Here is a 16,341-nt window from a genome sequence, read left to right on the forward strand (position 1 = left end):
ATAGGAATCGGGGATTCCCACATTGCATTCTGGGAATCTTTCTGCGACCTCGAACCACCAGGGTGAAGAGGCCTCCCGCCCGTCTCCATTTTACGTCTCGAGGTGGAACGCCAGAGAGCGTCAGCGCGCAGGCGGGCTCAGCCCTGGCTGGGGGCTGGCCCCGCCTCCAGGGTGCCTAGAGCCCGCCCCCCGCCCAGGCTCCGCCTTCCCCCACGTGTGTGCGGCCGAGGGGAGGCGCCTGAGCCGGAGCGGGCTCTCCACCTCTCTGGCCCGGTCCTCATACAGGTTTCTGACAGCGTCTCCAGGGAGCGGTCCCGGCTGCCGGATGCTTCCTCCCCGGCTGCGGTGGGCCGGGATGGTCGCTTAGTGCCCGGCTCGAGCCCTGCCCGAGGCGCCCGCGGGGGGTGGCAGCGGCCTCCGCCCCGCGGAGACCGAGCGGCTGGAGGACGAGGCTGCGGCCGTGGGGAGGAGGATGGGGGCTAACCAGTTAGTGGTGCTCAACGTCTACGACATGGTGAGTGCGGCCCCTGGCCGCCCGCGCCGGCTGGCCGACCTGCCTGCCCTCTGAGGGGTTTGTGACCCCGGCCTGGTGCTTCCTGCCTCGCGCCCCCGCCTCCAGCTTAGTTCCCAGGGGTGGGGGGAGGGGACAGTCGCGCTGTCTTCTAATTCGAGACTCCAGCGCGCCTCCTGGAGGTGTCCGAGGGAGGGCTTGGGCTCGAGCGTCCTCCTCCCAGCCCTCAGCTCCCCAGCCGTGGGCCCGACCTCTGGGCGCTCTCCGCGAAGCTTTTGTCGCCTTGTGACCTCCCCACTCCCACCTGGCCTCTGAGCTGCCCAGCACCCCTCTCTCCACCGTGCTTCTGCTGTCCTTGCCGGTCTCCAAATGCTCAAGGCTTCCAACAGCTCTCAAGGCCCTGAGTAGAAAGTCGCTGCTGTGACATGGATGCTTGAGTCTCCCCAAAGGTGAATGGGAGCCAACACACCCTCACCTCCAAGGCAGCCTCATTAAAATGAATGAAGCGAACATTTATCTAGAAAATAGCGCCACTGAATTTTTTAAAGATCACGGAGGTGACCCTAGCTTCTGAAGACTACTTTCCAGGTGATGCAACAGGTTCATGACATGACCACTAGAGAGGGAAGGGAAGCCTTGTTTATTATGTCATCTAACTTTGAAGAACTGCAAACATACAGGCTGGGCTTCAGAGACTGGGTCCCCTAGGCTTGCAATGGCAGTAATACCCCTAGAAAACATTTGACAAAATCCAACACCCCTTCATGATAAAAGTCTTGGAAAGATGAGGAATTCAAGGCCCCTGTGAAACTAAGAGAAGTTATAAACCAAATGGACTTAATAAATATCTATAGAACATTTTATCCTAAAACAAATGGATATACCTTCTTCTCAGCACCTCATGGTACCTTCTCCAAAACTGACTGTATACTTGGTCACAAAACAGACCTCAACAGATATAAGAAGACTGAAATCATCCCATGTAACCTATCAGATCACGATGGACTAAGGTTGGTCTTCAATAACAACAAAAAACAACAGAAAGCCCACATACAAATGAAAACTGAATAACATTCTACTCAACAATAACTTGGTCAAGGAAGAAATAAAAAAAGAAATTAAAGACTTTTTAGAATTTAGTGAAAATGAAGGCATAACATATAGAAACTTATGGGACACAATAAAAGCAATGCTAAGAGGAAAACTCATAGCTCTGAGTGCCTCCATAAAGTAACTGGAGAGAGCTTATGCTAGCAGTTGACAGCACACCTGAAAGCTCTAGAACAAAAAGAAGCAAATACTCCCAAGAGGAGTAGGTGGCAGGAAATAATCAGACTAAGGGCTGAAATCAACCAAGTAGAAACAAAAAGAACTATACAAAGCATCAACCAAATCAGGAGCTGGTTCTTTGAAAAAACCCACAAGATAGATAAACCCTTAGCTAAACTAACAAGAGGGCACAGAGACAGTACACAAATCAACAAAATTGGAAATGAAAAGGGAGGCATAACAACAGATACTGAGGAAATCCGGAAAATCATCAGGTCCTACTACAAAAGCCTATACTCAACAAAACTGGAATATGTAGATGAAATGGATGATTCTGTAAAGAGATACCAGCTAACAAAGTTAAATCAGGATCAGATAAATGATCTAAACAATCCCATAACCCCTAAAGAAATAGAAGCAGTCATTAATAGCCCCCCCCAAAAGTCCAGAACCAGATGGGTTTAATGCAGAGAGTTCTTTCAGACCTTCAAAGAGGACCTAATACCAATACTCTTCAAATTATTCCACAAAATAGAAACAGAAGGAACACTACCCAATTCGTTCTATGAAGCCACTATTACCCTGATACCTAAACCACACAAAGACCCAACAAAGAAAGAGAACTTAAGACCAATTTCCCTTATAAATATTGATGCAAAAATGCTCAATAAAATTCTTGCCAACCAAATTCAAGAACACATCAAAATGATCATCCACCACAACCAAATAGACTTCATCCCAGAGATGCAGGGATGGTTCAATACACGGAAACCCATCAATGTAGTCGACTATATAAACAAACTCAAAAAAAAAAAAAAAAAAAAAAAAACATGATCATTTCATTGGATGCCGAGAAAACATTTGACAAAATCCAACACCCCTTCATGATAAAAGTCTTGGAAAGATGAGGAATTCAAAGCCCATACCTAAACATAGAAAAAACAGTATACAGCAAACCAGTAGCCAAAATCAAACTAAGTGGAGAGAAACTTGAAGCAATCCCACTGAAATAAAGGACTAGACAAGTCTGTCCACTCTCTCCCTACCTGTTCAATATAGTACTCAAAGTCCTAGCCAGAGCAATTAGGCAACAAAAGGAGGTCAAAGGGGTTCAATTTGGAAAGGAAGAAGACACAGTATCACTATTTGCATATGATATATTAGTATTCTTAAGGGACCCCCAAAATTCCACCAGAGAACTCCTAAACCTGATAAACAACCTCAGCAAAGTGGCTGGATAGAAAATTAACTCAAGCAAATCAGTAGCCTTCCTATACTGAAAGGATAAAGAATCTGAGAAAGAAATTAGGAAAATGACGCACAAATAATATAAAATACCTTGGTTGTGTCTCTCACCAAGCAAGTGAAAAGATCTGTATAACAAGAATTTCAAGTCTCTGAAGAAAGAGATTGAAGAAGATTTTAGAAGATGTAAAGATCTCCCATGCTCATGGATTGGCAGGGTTAATATAGTAAAAATGGCCATCTTGCCTAAAGCAATCTACAGATTCAATGCAATCCCTATCAAAATTCCAATTTATTTCTTCATAAAGTTAGAAAGAACAATTTCCAAATTTATCTGGAATAGGGGCTGGAGAAATGGCTCAGGGATTAAGAGCACCGACTGCTCACCCGAAGGTCCTGAGTTCAAATCCCAGCAACCACATGGTGGTTCACATCCATCTGTGATGAGATCTGACACCTTCTACTGGTGTGTCCAAAGACAGCTATAGTGTGCTTAATATAATATATAATAATAAATAAATCTTTTTTTTAAAATAGTGCATACTGCTAAAAAAAGTTTATCCGGAATAACAAAAAGCCCAGGATAGCAAAAACTATTCTCAACAATAAAAGAACCTCTGGCAGAATCACCATCCCTTACCTCAAGCTCTCCTACAGAGCAGTAGAGATAAAAACTGCATGGTATTGGTACAATGACAGCCAGGTAGATCAATGGAATAGAATTGAAGACCCAGAAACGACCCACACATTTGATCTTTGACAAAGAGCTAAATCAGTGGAAAAAAGACAACATTTTCAACAAATGGTGGTAGTTTAACTGGCAGTCAACATGTAGAGGGATGCAAATTGATCCATTCTTATCTCCCTGTATAAAGCTCAAGTCCAAGTGGATCAAGGACTTCCACATAAAACCAGATACACTGAATCTAATACAAGAGAAAGTGGGGAAGAACCTGGAGCACATGGACACAGGGGAAAATAGCTTATGCTCTAAGATCAAGAATTGAGAAATGGGACCTCATAAAATTGTTAAACTTCTGTAAGGCAAAGTACACTGTCAATAGGACAAAACGGCAACCAACAGATCATGAAAAGATCTTCACCAATCCTACATCTAATAGAGGGCTAATATCCAATATATACAAAGAAATCAAGAAGTTAGACTCCAGAGAATCAAATAACCCTATTTAAAAATGTGGTACAGAGCAAAATAAAGAATTCTCAACTGAGGAATACTGGATGGCTGAGAAGCACCTAAAGAAATGTTCAACATCCTTGATCATCAGGGAAATGCAAATCAAAACAACCCTGAGATTCCACCTCATACCAGTCAGAAGGGCTAATATCAAAAACTCAGGGGACAGTAGGTGCTGGCCAGGATATGGAGAAAGAGACTCCTCCATTGCTGGTGGAATTGCAAGCTGGTAAAACCACTCTGGAAATCAGTTTGGCGGTTCCTCAGAAAATTGGGCATAGTACTACCTAAGGACCCAGTTATACCTCTCCTGGGCATATACCTAGAAGATGCTCCAACGTGTAATAAGGACACGTGCTCCACTGTGTTCATAGCAGTCTTGTTTATAATAGCCAGAAGCTGGAAAGAACCCAGATGTCCCTCAACAGAGGAATTGATATAGAAAATGTGGTACATTTATACAATGGATTACTACTCAGCTATTAAAAACAATGAATTCATGAAGTTCTTGGATGGCAAATGGATGGAACTATAAAATCATCCTGAGTGAGATAACCCAATTACGAAAGAACACATGTGGTATGCACTCGCTGATCAGTGGATATTATCCCAAAAGCTCAGAATACCCAAGATACAACTCACAGACCACATGAAGATCAAGAAGAAGGAAGATCCTTCTTAGAAGGTAGATCAAAATACCCATGGCTCACAGCCAACCAATAGACTGAGCATAGGATCCCCAAAAGAGCAGTTAGAGAAAGGATCCAAGGAGCTGAAGAGGTTTGCAGCCCCACAGGAGGAACAATACTATGTACCAACCAGTATCCACAGAGCTCCGAGGGACTAAACCACCAACCAAAAGGTACACATGGAGGAACCCATGGCTCCAGATTCATATGTAGCAGAGGATGGCCTTTTCAGACATCAATGAGGGGAGAGGCCATTGGTCCTTTGAAGACTGATGCCCCAGTGTAGGGGAATGCCAAGTCAGGAAAGTAGGGGGGGGAGGGTTGATAAGCAGGAGGAGAAGAGATGGGATGGGGGATTTTGGAGGGGTAACAAGGAAAGGGGATACCATTTGAAATGTAAAAAAGCAAATATCTAATAAAATTAAAAATTAATAACAAACAAATAACAACAACAACAACCTCTAATGACTTCATAAAATTTAAAGGCAAATGAATGGAACTAAAAAATATCCTGTGTAAGGTAACCCAGTCACAAAAGAACACGCATTAAATGTATTAGCCCAAATGCTTGGAATACCCACAATACAACTCACAGACCATATGAAGCTCAAGAAGGAAGATCAAAGTGTGAATACTTCAGTTCTACTGAGAAGGGGGAACAAAATAATCACAGAAGGTAGAAGGAACAAGGGACCTGGGAGGGAAAGAGGAGGGGAAGAGAAAGAGGGAAGCAGGATCAGGTGTGGAAGGAAACGGGAGAAGTACAGAGGGTCAGGAAATTGAATGGAGGTATGTAGCAGTGGGAGATGGGTAACTTCAGGTAGCCGATAGAAAGTCCCAGATGCTAGGGAAGCAAGAGTTTCCCAGGACACAGCGGGGATGACATTAGCCAAAATACCCAACAAAAGGGAGAGAGAACCTGTAGAAACCATATCCCGTGGCTAGGCCCTGCTCCCGGTTGAGAGATGGGGCCACACACCCATCTCAAAAGATTTAACTCAGAACTGTTCCTGTCTAAAAGAAATGCAGCAACAAAGAGTGGAGCAGATACTGAAGGAAAGGCCATCCAGAGACTGCCCCATCTAGGGATCCATCCCATCTGCAGACACCAAACCCAGACACTACTGCTGATGCAAAGAAGTGCTTGCTGACAAGAGCCTGGTATACCGGTCCCCTGAGAAGCTCTGCTAGAGCGTGATCAACTCAGATGCAGATGCAGATGCTCACAGCCAACCCTTGGACTGAGCACAGTAATCCTAATGGAGGATTAGGGGAAGAACTGAAGGAGCTGAAGGGGAGGACAACTCCATAGGAAGAACAACATTATCAACTAACCAGACCCCACCCCCAGAGCTCCTAGGGACTAAACCACCAACCAAACAGTATGCAAGGAGGGACCTATGGCTCCAGCTGCATAAGTAGCAGAGGATTGCCTTATCTGGCATCAATGTGAGGTGAGGCCCTTGGTCCTGTGGAGGCTTGATGCCCTGGCATAGAGGGATGCTAGGGCAGTGGGGCTGGAATGGGTGGGTGGAGGAGGACCCTCATAGAGGTGGGTGGTGGAAAGGGTGATGGGATAGGGGGTTTGAGAAGAGGAACAACATTTGAAATGAAATAAATAAAAGAAGCAATTTTAAGATAAGAAGGAGAGATCAGTACTAGTACTACTGAGGTGAAATCTTCTGGTTAATATTTTCTGAGAGTACAAAGAAACTGTGTTCCAAAGATAGCCAAGGTAGTACCTCGTGCTGCAACTAGACTTAGCAATGTGTAAGAGTCACCCGGGTGGTCCTGGTCTTGAAGTCATGAAGGGGTTATGTAGAACGAATGAGGCTTGGCACTGTGAGAGGCTATGGAAGGTCATTGGTGAAGGTGTAGCCTCAGTTACAGTTGACAGTCCAAGACTGAAGGGGTCATGTTAAGGAGTTGAGGCTTGGCACCTTGAATAGAGCCTATGAGAGGCTATTTGTGAAGTCTAGTTACAGCAGAAAACCACAGATCATCCCAGTACCATGGAATGATCACCAAGAACAGCAGCAAAAGTGGGGTGGATCTGCCGTGGTAAATCTCCAACCCAAATAAGCCCTGGCCAGGAAAACACAACTTAATATGAATACAAGCTGCATCCTACATTGGGCAGATCTACCACTACACTACTATATTCCTCATCTATGAAATCCATTGCAACTTGCTTTTTGTTTGTTTGGTTTTTTTTTTTTTTTGCCACATGCTTCTGTTCCATGTTCCTTCCACCTCCACGTCTGTCTTCTCTCCTCCTTCCTCTCCTCGGCTTCCCTCCTCCTCTCTCTCTAAAGCTTTCAGCTCCACCTTCCCTTCTACTACCCAGTCACCAGCTCTAGCCTTTACTTTACAAGTTAAAATGGGGAGAAGGTTCACATGAAGTCACCTGAGTATGTGATTCACTCCTTGGCCTAGGCAGCCCCTCTTGGGGAAGCAGAATTAACATCAAAATAAACAGCACCAGGACAATCCACATTTGCCCCCTTTTTGTCCAATTAAAGGGCTTTTTCTCTCAGAATTGAGTACAACTATTATCATTCTATAATTTATAAAGTATAAGATACACTTAACACCCAGTTCGTCAATTTTGTGGATTAGATAAAGCCTTTTATCATCTATCCTAACTTAAAAGGCTTCTAATTCTACACCTGACTTATGTCTGGTGGTAGATTGTATACCATCTGAAAACCAGCCTCTCAAATCTATATCATCTTTTTTTTTTTTTTAAGATTTGTTTATTTATTATGTAAGTATACTGTAGCTGTCTTCAGACACACCAGAAGAGGGCATCAGATCTCATTACAGATGGCTGTGTGCCACCATGTGGTTTTCTGGGATTTGAACTCAAGAACTTCAGAAGAGCAGTCAGTGCTTTTAACCGCTGAACCGTCTCTCTAGCCCTGTATTATCTTTCTAAATGCCAAATAGCTTGGGTTGGTTATGAGACTATAACCAGTCTTCAACCTTATCAGAAATCTGAAAATGACTAATAATACCTGAAAATATAAGGAGCACAGAACATAGCTTCCAAAACTTAGCCAATTTATAGAGACCACTGATTACCTGGACAGTCCCTCATTCTCCAAAACATCAGAGCATCAGTCTTTAGCCTTGTGGCCTAGGATCATCTGATAAATCTTTGTAACACAGAATTTTGAAGGACTGATTACCCTATCTTGGCAGAGATTATCAGTCTACTATTCCGCATAGTGTGCCCTTTTTCTGGACAGTAGTCTGTAGATAAATTGAGGCAACTCTTGCCTAGTGGCTATCTCACCACTACTGGAGCACCTTAACTGATGTTCAGTTTCTTCTTTGAATCCAAGAAACCTCTTTCTTGGATGATGTCAGGAGCAGACAGGTCTCTAGTCAAATAATCTTTAATAAAGACATAGCCATAAACCTCATATTCTGTGGACTTCTGACACCTTTGAAGACTATCTATGCAAAGTATTTCTGAAATGTTAAGCCTTGACTACTCTCAGTCATTTCTAATTGAAATATTTTTAAAACACCCTTTTAATTAACTCAGAACCATGAGTTTGTTATCTTGCCCTTAACTTGTATTGTTTAATCATCTAAAAATAGTTTGTAATAGCAAATATAGAAGAACTGGGTCTAAGCTTTGTATTCTTAAATGTGTTGTATAGACACAGCTAAGCAGGACTATGGCAGGACTTTCCAATGATATATTTTTATTGGGGGACCACTATTGAAGGTAGGTACTGAGAAAGGAAACCTTTCCTTATCACATTCATGTAGATGAATTGTGAAAAAAACAATCTTTTAGATCAATCATTATGATAGACCATTCCTTAGGCAACAAGGAAGCAATGGGATTCCAGGCTGCAAAGATCCCATTGGCTGAATAATTGTATTAATCACTCTAAGATCTGTCAACATCCTACGTTGGCCAGATTTTACTTTTTAATAACAAGTACTGGAGAATTCCAAGGGCTTGTAGACTCCTCTATATGCTGAGCCTCCAGATGCTCCTGCACTAGCTGTTCTAATGCCTTTAGTTTTTCTTTTGTCATAGACCATTGATCAATCCAAATGGGTTGATCAGTCAACCACCTTAGTGGTGAGGCTGTTGGTGTCTTATCAGCAGTGGCTCCCTGGGGTAGAGCTAATTGTCAGCCTCTGCTGTATCTTTTTTATGGACAGACTGGACAGTGTGTAACTGCCTTGGATAATGTGTCCTAAATAATTTAAATTTTTCATTAGGAGCCTGACCTTTCCTGGCCAGACACTGAAACTGAGGGGATATTAATTTGGGTTTTCCACTGCTATAATAGATCTTTCTTCCCCATATGCTAATGGCTATATCAGCTACATATGGCCTCAATTTTCCTTCCTGACCTTCTGGTCCTGTACATTCAAGCCATCTGTGCTTTGCTTTATTTGGGATAAAATCCCAACTCCTTGAAAGTGGATGTCTACTTCTTAAAGTGACCAACTTACAAGCCAAGATTTTGGAGAGATAATGGTGACATCTGCTTCAGTGTCAACCATTCCTTCAATCTTAATATTGTTTACTAGTATTCTTAGTTTTTGCCTTTGATCCTCTATAGAATTTTGCCAAAATATTTGTTTTGGGCTGCCTTTTAAGTTTTTTGAGTTGTCTATAAAACTTGCCTCACCCCTGCCATCTGCTCTCACATCTGTTTTTGAAGCAGTGATGTTTGTCCTGAGGAATTCTACTTGCCTGGCATTGTATACTGCTAGAGGCCCCCTGGCAATTTTTTGGCAGGATGTTGCCCCATTTGTCTGTTGTTGCTCTACATTCCCTAGTCCGATGTCAGCGGTGGTGGCGCATGCCTGTAATCCCAGCACCTGGGAGGCAGAGGCAGGCAGATTTCTGAGTTCGAGACTAGCCTGGTCTACAGAGTGAGTTCCAGGACAGCCAGGCCTACACAGAGAAACCCTGTTTGGAAAAACCAAAGGGGGGGGGCACATTTGAAATCTAGGTGTCTAGTGGCAGATTCTCTTGTTACAGTTTTATCAGGCAAGCAAGATCCAACATCATCTATTGATTGTGATCTTGCCCTCAGTGGTCTGATTACTTCCTTGCATTCAGCATTCGTATTTTCAAAGGCTAAAGACTAGATTATTGCCTTTCTTGCTGCTGAATCTGATACACTCCTTTCCACAGCTGAGGCTAGCCTTTGCAAAAAGTCAGGGAAGAGGCCAGGCGGTGGTGGTACACGCCTGTAATCCCAGCATTATGGGAGGCAGAGGTAGGTGGATATATGAGTTCAAGGCCAGCTTGGTCTACAGAGGGAGTTCCAGGAGAGCCAGGGCTATACATAGAAACCCTGTCTCCAAAAAACCAAATCCAAGAAAAAACCAAACCAAAAAAAAAAAAAAAAAAAAAGTCAGGGAAGGTTTCTTTTGGACCTTGCATGGCTTGAGTAATGGTGACTTTGTCCCAGGCCTTTAAGGCTGACAATCGACACAATGCCAGAGTTTCTTCATCAGCAAAGCAACCTTCACCAAATAGCTGATCTGTGGAAATCCCTCTACCCTAGGCTCTATTTTGTTATGTTATCTCCCTCGCCTTGTCTGTCTACCATGAGAACCCTTGTAAATGTGTAGCTGGTTCTACTATCTTTTCCAGTTCCTGTATTCCACCTTCATCTCTCTCTCTCTTTCTTTCTCTCTCTCTCTCTCTCTCTCTCTCTCCTCTCTCTCCTCTCTCTCTCTTTTCTTTTTCTTTTTTCTTTCTTTTCTTTCTTTCTTTTTTTTTTTTTTTTGAGACAGGGTTTCTCTGTAGCCCTGGAAGTCATGGAACTCACTCTGTACACTAACTAGGCTGCCCTCAAACTCAGACCACTTGCCTCTACCTCCCAAGTGCTGGGATTAAAGGCATGCACCACCACTGCCCAGCTCATCTTTCTGTTTCTTATTCTGATCTATAATTTCCTCTGTCTTCAATTCTAGTGTTTCTTCTAGCCCACAGTGCCAAGTCTTAAATTTCTCTTTCTGCTGTTCATGCTGCTCTATAATTTCCTGTATCTTCTGTTCTAAGCCCTGCTTCCATAAACTTAGCTTCTCTTTATGTTGTAATTCTGATATTGTAGCATCTGCCTTATTTTGATTTGCTAGCCTTAGTAAATTATCCTCCAGACTTTGCGTCCAAATTTTATCTCTATCTCCTTGCTGTTCAGTCTGGTCTGTGAATTCCAATTCTTTTTTCTAGCATCTCTTCCAGCTCCTGTCTCCAACTTCCATTCTCCTCTTTCTGTTGCTTATTTTGACCTATAAAGTCCTGAACCTTTAGCTCTAGTGTTTCCTCTAGGCCATGTTGTCAAGTCTTAAGCTTATCTCTCTGTTGCTCAGACCCATCTATGAACTTCAGAAATTTCTGTTCCAGTATCTCTTCCAGCTTTTGTCTCCAACCTTTATTCTCCTCTTTCAGTTGCTTATTTTGACCTATGAAATCCTGTGCCTTCAGTTCTAGTGTTACCTGTAATCTCTTTTCTAAGGCGAGGAATTTTTTATCTAGGGGCATGTCTTTTGAGGAGACATAGTAAACCAATAGAATAAATATTGCAATACCAGTAAATGACAAGGCGTCTATTTCCCTTAAGTCGTCCATCCCTATCAAACTGTTCAAAATATAATCCCATAAAGCCCAAAAGGTATTTATTGTGTTTCTCATCTTTAAATATCAAAAAGTTATAGTTTATTATCTATGTAGTCCCTGATCCGGGGCCCTTTGCACCTTTTTCGCCCTCTGCTGTTCAATTAAGAACACTGCAATCCCCTCTGATTGTTTTATTCACAGGGAGGGCGGACTGTAGAAAGACCCCTGGCTTCTGGACTTCTGTTGGGTTGCAGCTGGCAGCCTGTGCCTGTGTGCTAATCTCAGGCAGCCTGCAGCACCAGCAAGAAGTTGGGAGATCCAGTCTGGCTGTCCGATACCTGTGTAGACAAGGGAGGGTGGGCGGGATACAGGGAAATGAACACAGAGAGGCTCTCTCAGAAGTAGATGCCCTGATCAGTTCACTGTGTCTGCCGGAAAACTACATGCAGGCAGTTGTGCTCCAGGGTCTCCTGTTCCTGCCTGCAATTCTTACACAGCAGTGCCAAGTCTAGCTCCAGGCTGGGGTGCTGCCCCTCTCTGCCTGGGGCTTGGGGGAGGGAACCCCTCTGCAGTTCTCTGAAGGCCCCTCAGACCCAGTCAGCATTCAAACCACACACTGCTGCAGCCTAGATTGCCTTCCCACCTGTGTATTTGGTGGTGGGGGTGGGGGGACAGTGAACTTTTATCTCAGGTTAGTTGAGTACTAATGGATACATTGGGTGCTAATTTTTTGCGGTAAATCTCCAACCCAAATAAGCCCTGTGTAAGGAAAATACAACTCAATTAATACAAATACAAGCTGCATGCCTAGACTGGGCAGATCTACCACTACTCTACTATATGCCCCATCTATAAGAGCCCTTGCAACTTGCGTTTTTTTAGGCCACATGCTTCTGTTCCACGTTCCTCCCATCTCCTCTTCTCTCTTTCTCTCTCCTTCCTCTCCTCATCTCCCCTCCTCCTTTTCCTCCACTTCATTCTCTCTCTCTCTCTCTCTCTCTCTCTCTCTCTCTCTCTCTCACTTTAATCTCCTCCTTCACTTCCACTGCCCAATCGTCAGCTCTAGCCTTTATTTTACAAGTTAACATGGGAAGAAGGTTCACATGAATGCACCTGAGTATGTGATTCCCCCCCCTTGTCTAAGGCAACCCCTCTTGGGGAAGCAAAATTAGCATCAAAATACAAACAGCACCAGGGCAATCCACAGCTTGTATCAACTTGCTCTTAGAGTGCTCCAGAAGGCAGAGCTGGGGAAGTGACTCCAGATCATGTGTGGATCCCAGACACTGAAACAAGAAGCTGTAACACTGCAGTTGCCTTGGAGACCCCAAGATGTTCTAGACGCCAGAGTCGTGGGCTATCTGCTGAGGAAAGCTGCTAACAGAGGATAGAAACAGCCCAGGAGAAAGAAGTTGTTGCAGTCAACAAGATGAAAAAGGAGTTGGAGATCTGAAGACCATGTTGACCTCAAACAGGGAGATGCAGAATTTGGAGTTCACCCACCTGTTTTCCTGTCTTGCTTTGGGGATTAAGTGATTGGATGACTCTCAGAAGAGACTTTGAAATTTGGACTTTTAGCATCATTGCGATTGCTATAGGCTATGGGGACCTTTGAAGTTGGAATAAATGTATTTTGTATTACTGCTATATTTAGGTATGGCCCCCATAGACTCATATTTTGAACAAGCCTATGGGGGTCAGAGTGTGGCACTTATTAGAGGGTGCAGCCTTGTTGGAGTAGGTGTGGCCTTGTTAGAGTAGGTGTGTCACTGTGGATATGGGCTTTAAGACCCTCATCCTAGCTGCCTGGAAATCAGTCTTCTGCTAGCAGCCTTCAGATGAAGATGCAGAACTCTTTCTACACCACACCTGCCTGGATGCTGCCATGTTCCTGCCTTGATGATAATGGACTGGACCTCTGAACCTGTAAGCCAGCTCCAATTAAGTGTTGTCCTTATAAGAGTTGCCTTGGTCATGGTGCCTGTTCACAGCAGTAGACCGTGACTAAGACACCGTCCCACCCACTTGCTGCCCTGTAACAACCCCAGCTTGTAAGTAAATACACTCTGAGCCTTGCAGGAATCCCTCTGCAACTTTTCCTCCCACTTCATGGTGTTGCTCTGTCTGAAGCTGCTCAAGGCCTTCTGCCTTCCCTTCTGTCATTTTAACCAGAGCTCGGGTAAGAGCTGCTAGCACTTACCTGTCTGAGCTCTACAAATAAGACAGTTAAATGGCTGACAAACTATGCAGTAATGCTTAAGTATGATGGTGTCACGATTCCTTTGATCCCTGTTTTCTCTTCACTAGCACTCCTTTCTCCACCTGTAAGCCTTCACAATGTACCTTTGATGAGCCAGCCTACCTCCATTTAAGGCTTAAAGGCCATAAGACTATCTTTTTTTTTTTTTTTTTTTAGTGTGAGAAATGTGAAATGTGAGTGCTCTGCTAAGCACACATACCTTCATGCCAGAAGAGGGCACCAGATCCCCTTATAGATGGTAGCTGTGATCTCTTTCTTTCTTTCTTTCTTTCTTTCTTTCTTTCTTTCTTTCTTTCTTTCTTTCTTTCTTTCTTTCTTTCTTTCTTTCTTTCTTTCTTTCTTTCTTATTTGGTTTTTTTCAGAGACAGGGCTTCTCTGTATAGCCCTGGCTGTCCTGGAGCTCACTCTGTAGACCAGGCTGGCCTCGAACTCAGAAATCTGCCTGCCTCTACCTCCCAGAGTGCTGGGACTACAGGTGTGCGCCACCACTGCCCGGGCCCTGGTAGCTGTGATCTTAACCACTGAACCATCTCACCAGCCTCTTAAAGTCATCTTATAGCAAAGACAAAATAAGTTCATATCTGGTTTTGGTTACACCTGTGTTTCTCAAAGACAGGGCCAGGCCCCACCTGTAAGCTTAACTTCAAATGGTTCCTGACTGCATGTCCCAGGAAGCAGCAACCATGTCTTGGTTTCAAAAGTAACTGTCTTGCAACCCTATGACTCCTGATTCTGTCCACCTTACAACCGTGCCTTTGTTCCTGGAGGTCCTCAGGACTACATTATAACTTGTTATGCTTATTTTCTGCTCCAGCAAGGCCACCTGTTTTGGCCACTGGATCCCCCATTTGGTAACCCCCTTACCCAAGTTCTATAAAAACCTCCCTAATGTCCAATACTGACCTCTCGAACCCCAACTGGGGCAGGGGGGGAGCAGGCAATGTATAGGAATAAAAAAAAATGTTTGCTTTAATTAGTTGCCTACTTTAATTAATTTGATCATGATAATTTGGGTTGGTTTTACTCCTTAATCTTTGTATTAATCTTTGGGATTAATACATTGCAAAACAGTCTCTTCAGAGGTAGAATTCAGCAGATAAGACAAATATACCAGCCCATATTTTGCCCAATAGCAGACTTTACTTGCGGATTAAGTTGACATAGTGTACCTGCACTGCACGCAGCGCTGAGCTGTGCTTCCTGCTTGTCGTGACAATACAAAGAACGAAGATTCAACTGCTTCCCTCAATATTGCTATACAATAATTGAGTTTGTTTCAGTTTTATCACAAATTTACAAAGCCTTTGAAAGCAAAAATGATCTCCCGTGTAATTGGCTTTTAACTGCAGGAACAGCCGTGACCATTCTTTTCTATTCATTTTTCCCCATGAAAACAAGAAAAAAATAATTTCGTTCTATTTTTTAAATTACATACAATATTTTATTAATTACTTGAGAGTTTTCATACGAACTGCCCTGGTTAGCTTTGGTCAACTTGACACAAATTAGAGGCACCTTGGAAGAGGTAATCTCAACGGAGGAAGTAACTCCATAACTTGTAAGCAAGTTTTTGAAGCATCTCCTTAATTGATGTGAGAGGGTCCAGCTCACCGTGGCTGGTGCCACTGCTGCTCAGATGGTCCTGAGCTGTATAAGAAACAACACCCCACCCCTACCACCCCCAGCCAAGCAGTGGTCATCATGCCTTTAAGAGGCCAGCCTGGTCTACGGAGTGAGTTCCATCCAGGACAGCCAGGGCTACACTGAAAAACCCTGACTGGAAAAAACAAAAACCACAAAGAAAGAAAAAAAAGAAAGAAAGAAAGGAGCCTGGTCTACGGAGTGAGTTCCAGGACAGCCAGGGCTACACAGAAAAACCCTGACTGGAAAAAACAAAATCCACAAAGAAAGAAAAAAAGCAAGAAAGAAAGGAAAAAAGAAAGAAATGAAGGAAGGAAGGAAGGAAGAAAGAAGGAAGGAAGGAAGGAAAGAGAGAAAGAAAGAAAGAAAGAAAGAAAGAAAGAAAGAAAGAAAGAAAGAAAGAAAGAAAGAAAGAAAGAAAGAAAAAGAGAGAAAGAAAGAGAGAAAGAAAAAGAAAAAGAAAGAAAGAAGCCCCCCCCCGGGGGGGGGCGGAAGCCAGGAAGCAGCCTTTCTTGGTTACTGCTTCAGTTCCTGAGTTCAAGGCCATCCTAGGCTACACAGAGGTGAAGGCCGGTCTGAGCTACAGGAGACTACATAGAAAAACAAAGCGATAATCATTTATAATTTCTCTTTTATTAGTTCTCCTCTGATTTTTCAAGACTGAGTTTTTGTTCTGAAAATTGGGTTCATGAGTTCACCCAGCTGCTAACTTTCAGGGCAAGTCAGGAGATTCCCCGCGTGCAGGAGCATCTAAGCTCTCCGCCCCACCCCTGCGCGTGCCCAGTGTATGGCCAGTGCAGGGCCAACGGAAGCTGCGGGAGCCTGCTAGCCCTGCAGCTGCGGAGCTGTTGCTTAAAGAAGGAGTGGGCACCATGATAGGCCGGCAGGTGGTGGCGACGGCGCTGTTGCTGTGGCTGAGCT

The 16,341-nt window shown here is 43.8% G+C and overlaps 1 protein-coding gene across 1 annotated transcript in view; it reads left to right on the plus strand.

The window, feature by feature from the left end:
• The first annotated feature begins 431 nt into the window (after positions 1 to 431).
• The window catches only part of LOC127697240 (cation channel sperm-associated auxiliary subunit epsilon-like), a 117,316-nt gene continuing 101,406 nt past the window's right edge, over positions 432 to 16,341 (plus strand). The window contains exon 1 of the mRNA XM_052200236.1: positions 432 to 514. The gene's annotated coding sequence lies outside the window, so the exon portion shown is untranslated. The remainder of the gene's footprint in view (positions 515 to 16,341) is intronic.

Source organism: Apodemus sylvaticus, chromosome 12, assembly GCF_947179515.1.
Source record: "Apodemus sylvaticus chromosome 12, mApoSyl1.1, whole genome shotgun sequence".
Classification (NCBI taxonomy): Eukaryota; Metazoa; Chordata; class Mammalia; order Rodentia; family Muridae; genus Apodemus; species Apodemus sylvaticus.